Raw genomic sequence first — 9,421 nt, forward strand, 5'->3', positions numbered from 1 at the left:
GTTCTTTTTTTTCTTGGTAATAAAATCTTAATTCGAATTTGTTGAATTATTGTGTGTCCTAATTCAAATGTCCTTTTTTAAAACAAAATCTTACTAATTTATGTCTCTTTTGACTATATTTTTTTTGGTAATAAAACCTTAATTCACACACACACACATATATAGATATGTATAATCTTAAATCATATGTGTCTCTCTTTATTCTTTTTGGTGATGAAATTCTAATTAATATATATCTTTATATAATAAAATCTTAATCCATATTGTCTCTTTTTTGGTAATAGAATCTTAAATTGAATTTGTTGAATTTGGTGTGTCCTAATTTCTATGACCTTTTGTTTATAATAAAATCTTGTTAATTCATACGTGTCTCTTTTGTTTATTTTTTTTGGTAATAAAATCTTAATTCATATTGACTCTATTTTTTTTTTCCCTTTTTTGTAATAAAATCTTAATTCATATGTCTCTCTTGTTCTTTTTTTCTTGGTAATAAAATCTTAATTCGAATTTGTTGAATTATTGTGTGTCCTAATTCAAATGTCCTTTTTTTAAAACAGAATCCTACTAATTTATATCTCTTTTGACTATATATTTTTTGGTAATAAAACCTTAATTCATATATATATATAGTGTCTCTTTTTTTTTTGGGGTAATAAAATCTTAATCATATGTTTTGTTTGTTCTTTTTTTCTTGGTAATAAAATCTTAATTCAAATTTGTTGAATTTTTGTGTGTCCTAATTCAAATGTCCTTTTTTGTAACAAAATCCTACTAATTTATGTTTCTTTTGACTATTTTATTTTGGGTAGTAAAACCTTAATTCATATATTCTTTATTCTTTTTGGTGATGAAATCCTAATTAATATATATGGTTTATTTGGTGATAAAATCCTTAATCCATATTGCCATTTATTAACATGACATTCATTTTTTTATGCGTGACAATTTTTTTTCTGAAAAATCGATTTTGTTCAATTTTTATGTATCCTAAAATTCATGCCTTTTTTTATACATATATAATAAAATCTTACTATTAAATCATATGTATTTTAATTTTTTTTTGTAATAAAATCCTATTAATTCATATGTCTTTTTTTCTTTTTTCTTTTGGGTAATAAAATCCTATCAAATCATATGTGTCTCTTTTTTTTTTTTTTTGATAAAATTCTACTCCCTTTTTCTCATTTTAGTTGGACACATTTTATTTTATATGATGATTAAAAAATCATAAATTGAATGATGAATGTTACTACTTTGCCCCTTACACATATTAATAATAACAATCCTTAGACATTGGAATTGCAATTGTTCACATTTAATTGTTTTTTAGTGTGTGAAATCAAGAGAAGTTTATCATATCGTTATCATTAAATTATATATATATATATATATATATATATATATATATAATGTATAATATTCAAATTTATATTTTTAGAACATAATTAATAAGGTTAATTTAATAAAATAAGCTCTACCAAAAAAATAAATAAAAAAAGTGTCAAGTAAATAGGGGGTTTGAGTCACAGGTGACAAAAGAGTTTTAAAATGAGGTGTAGGTGACACAAGTCTTAATTATTAGTTGAAGATGACAATCACTTTATTATGTATTAAGAAAGTTGGGAAAGTTTTAAAATAACCCATAAGTTTTTAAATTTACACTTTGATCCCAATGTATACCTAAAATAACGGAAAACAGAGGGGAAAAAAGGCGTCTTTCTCTCTCTTCTCATCCATTGTTGTTTTCTCTCTTTTAACAATTTTTGTTGTTTATGTTTCTGCTACTTTATTCATCATCTTTTGCTTCATCTTCTTCTTGTCGACCATTTGTTGTTATTGTTGTTGTTGGTGGTACAGCGCTACTGCTGCGATCTGACCAATTTCTTAGGTCAAATTTTATTTACTACATCACTTTCCACTTTGGCATTACTTCATAGGTTACTTTGATAAGTAAAATTATGATTTTTATTCGTATTTGTCATCTGGGTACACTTCTGTTTTTCCAACAATGGATAGAACCCCAATTATGAATCAAACACAAGTGCCCACAATTTAAATAGATCAATCATCTGGTGCATCAGATGAGTAATCTGTTAAATTAGACTATTTATCTGTTTCATCATTGTATTATTTGTTGCATTAGACGTATTATCTGTTGAATCAGGATGTTTATCTGTTGCATCAGAATATTTATCTATTGCACTAGACTAATTATCTGTTGCAACGAATGATTAATCTGTTTGAAACAACACAAATCAACCCCTGCCACAAACCCAACAGATAAATCTTGCTATTGCTACTGGATTCTAAATTATTCCTTTTTACGTCGAATCGTCGAAATATTTGTTGAGAAGATAATAGACAGAATGAAAATTAAATATGGATTAAAACGTCAAAGATCAAACATAATTTATTTATTAAACAAATAAAAATACATATAATAGACTAAAATAAAAATAATAGTCTAATTATTATTATTATTATCAGCATTGCCAGCCGACCAATCTTCAACCGAAAGTAGCAAGGCTCTCCTCAGCCTGCATATCTCGCGGGGCATTCTTGATCTAACTCCTCCCAATTCCCATTGCAGATCACGAAGTTGATTTCAAAGTTCATTCACGGCGTCTTGGAGAAAAGCAACGTCCCACATTGGGTCATCCATAATCTTATCTTCTAGAGTGTAATATGAAAGACGACATGTAATAAATAAATAGAGTGTGTATTTGAATGAACGATTCAGTAAGGACGGACCTATTTATAGAGGATTGAATTTGAATGAGAGGCAAAAAGGCGCGACTATTCACCTCCATACATTAATTAAATTTTTTATTAAATTAAGAAAATAAATATTGTGATATAAGTCATGACTTTTCAGATTATTATTATTAATTAGTCTTTCGAAGAACCGTTTTTATTGAGTTGTGGCAACAGATTCTATATCTGTTGCATCAGATAACACATCTATGACAACAGATATATTATCTGTTGCAACAAATATAAAATATGTTGCATCAGATAACATATCTGTTGCAACATATAATCTAACTGTTCACCCCCATTTATTAATTATATTTTTTATTAATGTGAAAAGTAATGAATTAATTAAATTAAGAAATATTGTGATAAGTCATGACTTTTCAGATTATTATTATTAATTAGTTCTTTCTAAGAACTGATTTTATTGATTTGTGACTCGATATAGGTTGCATCATATAAATCATCTGTGACAACAGATATATCATCTGTTGCAACCATAGTGAACCTGTTGCATCAGATAATTTAATTGATGCAACATATAATCTACTTTTTTTTTAAAAAATAACTATATCATTATATCATTAATCCAAATTTGCTTACTTTTTTATTTTATAAATAAAAAAAATACCTTTTCAAATTCCTTAATAAAATAATAATCATTTTATTATATAATAAATAATTTTAAAAATAAATTCAAAAATAAAAATGGTGAAAAGTCACAATCAGTTATTAAAATTGTGATTATAAATTGTGTTTATTATTTATTTCCTTATTATTTATTTACGAAACATTTTTCATATTGAATAATTGGAACTCCGAGTCATGTTTTTCTCTTTTCATCCTCTCAATAACAACAATAGCCCTTTTTTTTATAAATAACCGCCAGGTATAACATATGATCGATCTGTCGTAGCACATTAACCTCTAACTGTTGACACAAATTGCTGCTCAATCCCTACCACCATTCGTCGACATGTTGAGAACAAAAAATAAACAGAATGATTATTATTAAATACTAAATAAGAATTAAAAATTCAAAGTCGACAACAAAATGAAATGAATGTTCATAGACTTTTGAATCCCCTAGGTAGATTTGATATATAAAAGGAGGAAAATAATCACTAAAATAACAAACATTACCTAATTATTATTATTACTACTATTATTAGTGTCAATCAGACATCTTTCATTCATCCGGCAGCCTTGCTCCGAAGTCAGCCAAATATCTCTCTGGAGTTCATCAACCAAACTGCCTTTGAAGTTTATACAAGGACTTGATATTAATATTCTTGTACGAATCTAGATCATCCATCTTTGTAAGGAGGAACCTATTTATAAATTATTGCATCTCGAAAAGAAAAGAAAATTGCTTTAAAATAAATCTAACAGATGGGTAATCTGTTACAAAATATATTCTTTCTGTTATATAACTTACAAAATAATGGCAATCTTTTTGCAACAGATGTATATATATGTTTGATTTCTGCAACAGGTTGATCACTGTCGTAACAGATGTCTCCAATTGATTGACAATATAAATAGATGTGTCATCTGTTGCAACAAGCTAGTTATCTGTTTATTTAATTTAAGCTATAGATGGGCTAGAAAGAATAAGGTGCATGCAGATGGATCCACTATCATATGTGTCGAAGTTAAGTATGTATTACTGATAAGGTTATCGGGACAACACACACAAAGTACAATGTTGTTGTGAATGCAGTATTTAACCGATTAGGCATTGATCATTCAAACAAAATCCTGCATTATACCGTTAATTTTGATGGGTTCAAAATTGATAAGGCTGAGGACCTCATGAAGATGGTGCAGATACCCTTTTACAAATTACTGACGGTTGGTGCTCGTGTTTATGCGTGTCAAGTTTTGAGAAGGGATCAATATTTATCGTCACTGCAAAGAACCAATAGCGATTGAACTTAACTTTAAGTGTGTATTGGACCCTTAGAGGGCCCTCGAAGCGTCGCACTGCATCAAACAAGAATGGAAAACCAATATAGTTATTGCCCTGGCCAAAATTTATATGGTTGGGTTGCTCGCTCGGGTTGATGATTATATGCCAGAAGGTGCGGTAGGAGAATGCTTTCGAGGGAAAATGGGTTATTGATGGAAGACTATATCATTTGAGAGCTAATTGAAGAAGAGACACATGGTAGAAAGTAACTTCTAACGAATTTGGCCGATGAAATTATCTTAACAGATGTGAAATCTGAATCAAGTGCAAATATAAAAGTGTATCCGGTAATGTAATTCCGTCTGTTGTGTCTCTGAAAGAAAGACAATGCAGATGGATAGTTTGCTAGGGAGCTGCATGTCCGGGATTATCACCTAGGTAGAAAATAGGAGAAGACTAATAAAGCAGCCACACGGGCATCGAGGGTAGAAATGATGTTCAGCAAGTCTAGAAAACTTACGCCAACAACAACTGCAGTGAAAATAAGGAAACTAAGTGAGGTAGCAATTTTTGAATTTTAAATTTCATCCCATCTTCTTATTTGTGTTTCCGATCAGGTCCACTACCGTTGACCTGATCGAAACCACAAATGAGATTAAAAGGCAAATAGAGTATCATTGCTTCCTTAGCAATATGGTTAGAATTGATTGTGTTTTCTTGCCTTGACATGCTTTCAACATTCCTTGGATAAGATCAGATGCTTGCTGTAGTATGTGAATCCCGATAATTTTCAAGCTTGCCTCCAGCTTGTTGATTCTGTATTCAAGCTGGTCATTACTGTCTTCGAAGTTGGTAAGGATTTCCTCGTCTGTTGTGAGCTCGATCAGGAACACAACCTTCAAAGTTGTGGCATTCTAGAAGCCCTTCAGAACACTTTCTCTTTAGAAGCTTTAAAGGATACATGGAGGGTCGCTGTGTTTGTTTTAGGTCAAAATATGTTGATGCACGTTGAAGATGTGGTCCCAACAGTTGAACAACACACTTTTATCGAGCGTTGCTCATGCATCTTGCTCAACCAATTTGATAAATTAGTAAGCATGGAGTTACGTAGCATGTGATTTAAACCAGCTCTACCAAGCCTATCAAACGTTACGTAACTCCAAGCTCATTACCTTATCAAAATAATATGTCTGAGTTAGTGCACATAGAAAAAAAGCCCAATCTGTCAGCCTTTCTGCTGCTTACTCTTCTCCAATATAAATGACAAGATATCTGTTATGCAAAAGTCTACACCATCGCCAGACATGATTGCCTGGGAACATGTCTGGCGACGGTGTAGACTTTTGCATAACAAATATCTTGTCATCTATATTGGAGAAGAGCAATCAACAGAAAGGCTGAGAGATTGAGCTCGTTCAATTTGTGCACTAACTCGATCATATTTTTTTGATAGAGTAATGATCTTAGTGTTACGTAACGTTTGATAGGCTTGGTAGAGTTGGTTTAGATCACATGCTACATAACTCCATGCTTACTAATTTATCAAATTGGTTGAGCAAGATGCATGGAGCAACGCTAGATAAAAGTGTGTTGTTTAACTTTTGGGACCACATCTTTAACGTGCATCAACATATTTTGACCTAAAACAAACACAGAGACCCTCTATGTATCCTTTAAGGCTTCTGAAGAAAGTGTTTTGAAGGGCTTCTAAAATGCCATAACTTTGAAGGTAGTGTTCCTGATCGAGCTCACAAGAGATGAGAAACTCTTTACCAACTTCGAAGAGGGCAACGACCAGCTTGAATACAGAATCAACAAGCTGGAGGCAAGCTTGAAAATTATCGGGATTCACATACTACAGTAAGCATCTGATCTACTTCAAGAAATGTTGAAAGCATGTCAAGGCAAGAAAATACAATCAATTATAACCATATTGCTAAGGAAGCAATGATACTCTATTTGTCTTTCAATCTCGTTTGTGGTTCCGATCAGGTCAACGACAGTGGACCTGATCGAAAACACAAATAAAAAGGCATGGGATGAAATTTGCAGCCTTCGCTTAGATTCATTATTTTAACTGCAGTTGTTGTTGGCAGAAGTTTTCTGGACTTGTTGTACATCATTTCTACCCTCGATGCCCATGAGGCTTCTTTGTTGGTCTTCTCCTATTTTCTATCTAAGTGATAATCCCAACCACGCAGCTCCCTAGCAAAGTGTCCATCTGCATTATTTTTCTTTCAAAGACACAACAGATGAAGTTACATTACCGGATACACTGTTATATTTACACTTGATTCAGATCTTGCATCTGATAAGATGATTCCACTGGCCAGATTCGTTAGAAGTTACTTTCTACCCTATGTCTCTTCTTCAATTAGCTCTTAGATGATATAGTCTTCCATCAACCACCCATTTTTCTTTGAAAGCACTCTTCTACCGCATATTCTGGCATAAAATCATCACTCCGAGCGAGCAACCCAACCATATAAATTTTGGCTAGGGCAATAAATATATTGGTTTTCCATTTTTATTAGATGCAGTGTAAGCTTCGAAGGCCCTCTAAGGGTCCAATGCACCCTAAAAGTTAGTCCAATCGCTATTGAATCTCTTTACAATGACACAAAAATTAGATCCCTTCACAATGCTTGACAAATAAACATGAGCAGCAACTGATATTAAATCTTAACAGGCTATCAGAACCATATTCATGGTCCCTCAGCCTTATCAGTTCGGACCTACCAAACTTAGCTATAAAATTGCAGACATCTTATTTGAACGATCTATGACTAGTTAGTAAAAACATCATTCATAAAATCAGTGCACTATATGTGTGTTTTCACGATAACACTATCAGTAATACATAACTCCCACATATGAAGTAGTTTCATCTACAAGCAGCTTATTCCTTCGATCCCATCTTTACTGCAGCCTCTTGAGATAGTCCGTCAAAAGTTGATCAATTGTCAGTTCCTTATATCTACAAAGAAGAGGAAAAAAATTAATGTCACAAAAAGAACATTGTCCATATGTTGCATCAGATGTGGAGTCTATTGCAACAGATGTGGAGTCTGATGGAATACATTAAACCAGCCTTTCTAGTGGTTTTATTTGTTCCAACAGTTTCTCCATCTGTTGCAACATCAACAACAACATAAACATCAATAAAGAGAAAATAATATTTGTTCCAACAACATCATCAACAACAAAGAAGCAACATCCTTTATGCCAGAACCATCAATAATACCACAAATTCCAACAATGCCAATCCCACCAACAACATCAATAACTGCATCAACAATAATGAAACAAACAAGATACATACAGAAAAATGATACTGCCAATAAGGCTTTTAAACTTCTCCCAACAGATGACTTTTTTCTCATATTGTAATAAAAATTCTTGGATTCTTTATTCAACACTTACAAGTTCCTTAAAAAAAATTTAATAAATATGATATGGGTAAATAGTAATTAAATAAAAAAACAGATGTAAATAACATGCAAAGAAGAAGACGAGAATGAAAGAGCAATAGTGAACCATACCTTAATATCAAAAAGGGGATCAAAATAGAAAGTTAAGTCGAGGAAAGATATGGATGGGTTTAGATACAAAAAGATATTTATGAGAAGAGAAGAGAAAAGCGAGAAAAAAGGTTGTGACCCTAAAGAGGAGAGAGAAAAAAATGAGAGTTGAATAAAATAAACTGCAACTGAAGGAAGAGTTGAGATAATTTCTATAGATGTACTGTATACATAGACGTGGTGGTTTTCAATATTCATTAATTTGATTAATAATTTGAGGGGCACGAGGAAGACTAAGACTATTGACATTGAAAAGACAAGACAAGACTGCTCAATGAACTCACTTTTGAGATATTCAAGAAACATTTTTTACCGCCTTTAGTAGTAAGTACTACTACTTGATATTATCTACTTGGACCAGAAGCTTCTTGCTTTAAAATTAAAAGAGATAAAAAAAATTTCAAACAGATATGTCATCTGTTGCAACATATATAAATATCTATTTAGAAATTTGAACAGCCCAGTCATCTGTTACAATAGATATAAATATCTGTTTAAAAATTCTAAAAGCTGAGTCATCTGTGACAACAGATGAAAATGTTCATTTGATAATTAATAAAATCAGATATGTCATCTGTTAAAATAGATATAAATATTTTTAAAAAAATTTCCAACAGCTCAGTCATCTGTCACAACAGATGCAAATAGCTATTTGATAATTAAATAAGATATGTCATCTGTTGCAACATATATATACCTGTTTGAAAATTTTCAATAGCTTAGTCGTTTGTTGTAACAGATTTTATAGCAATTAATTTAGGTGGAATTAGGGATGAATGAATGAGCTCGCAGGGTTAACTACAAATTCAATCGAGTCTTTGCAATTGCATGGCATTGGTATTGTGTTCATACCGACCTGAGTCGTCGATCGATCACTCTGAGTTGAAATGAGTTCTTATCAACTCAATGTTAGGATAGTGATAGTACCTAAGTTGATTTAGGTGGAACTAGGGATGAATGAGTGAGATCGCAGGGTCAACTACAAATTCAATCGAGTCTTTACAATTGCATGGCATTGGTATTGTGTTCATCCCGACCCGAGTCATCGATCGATCACTCTGAGTTGAAATGAGTTCTCACCAACTCAATGTTAGGATAGTGATAGTACCTAAGTTGATTTAGGTAGAACTAGAGATGAATGAGTGAGCTCGCAGGGTCAACTACAAATCCAATC

This window comes from Capsicum annuum, chromosome 6 (assembly GCF_002878395.1).
Source record: "Capsicum annuum cultivar UCD-10X-F1 chromosome 6, UCD10Xv1.1, whole genome shotgun sequence".
Classification (NCBI taxonomy): domain Eukaryota; kingdom Viridiplantae; phylum Streptophyta; class Magnoliopsida; order Solanales; family Solanaceae; genus Capsicum; species Capsicum annuum.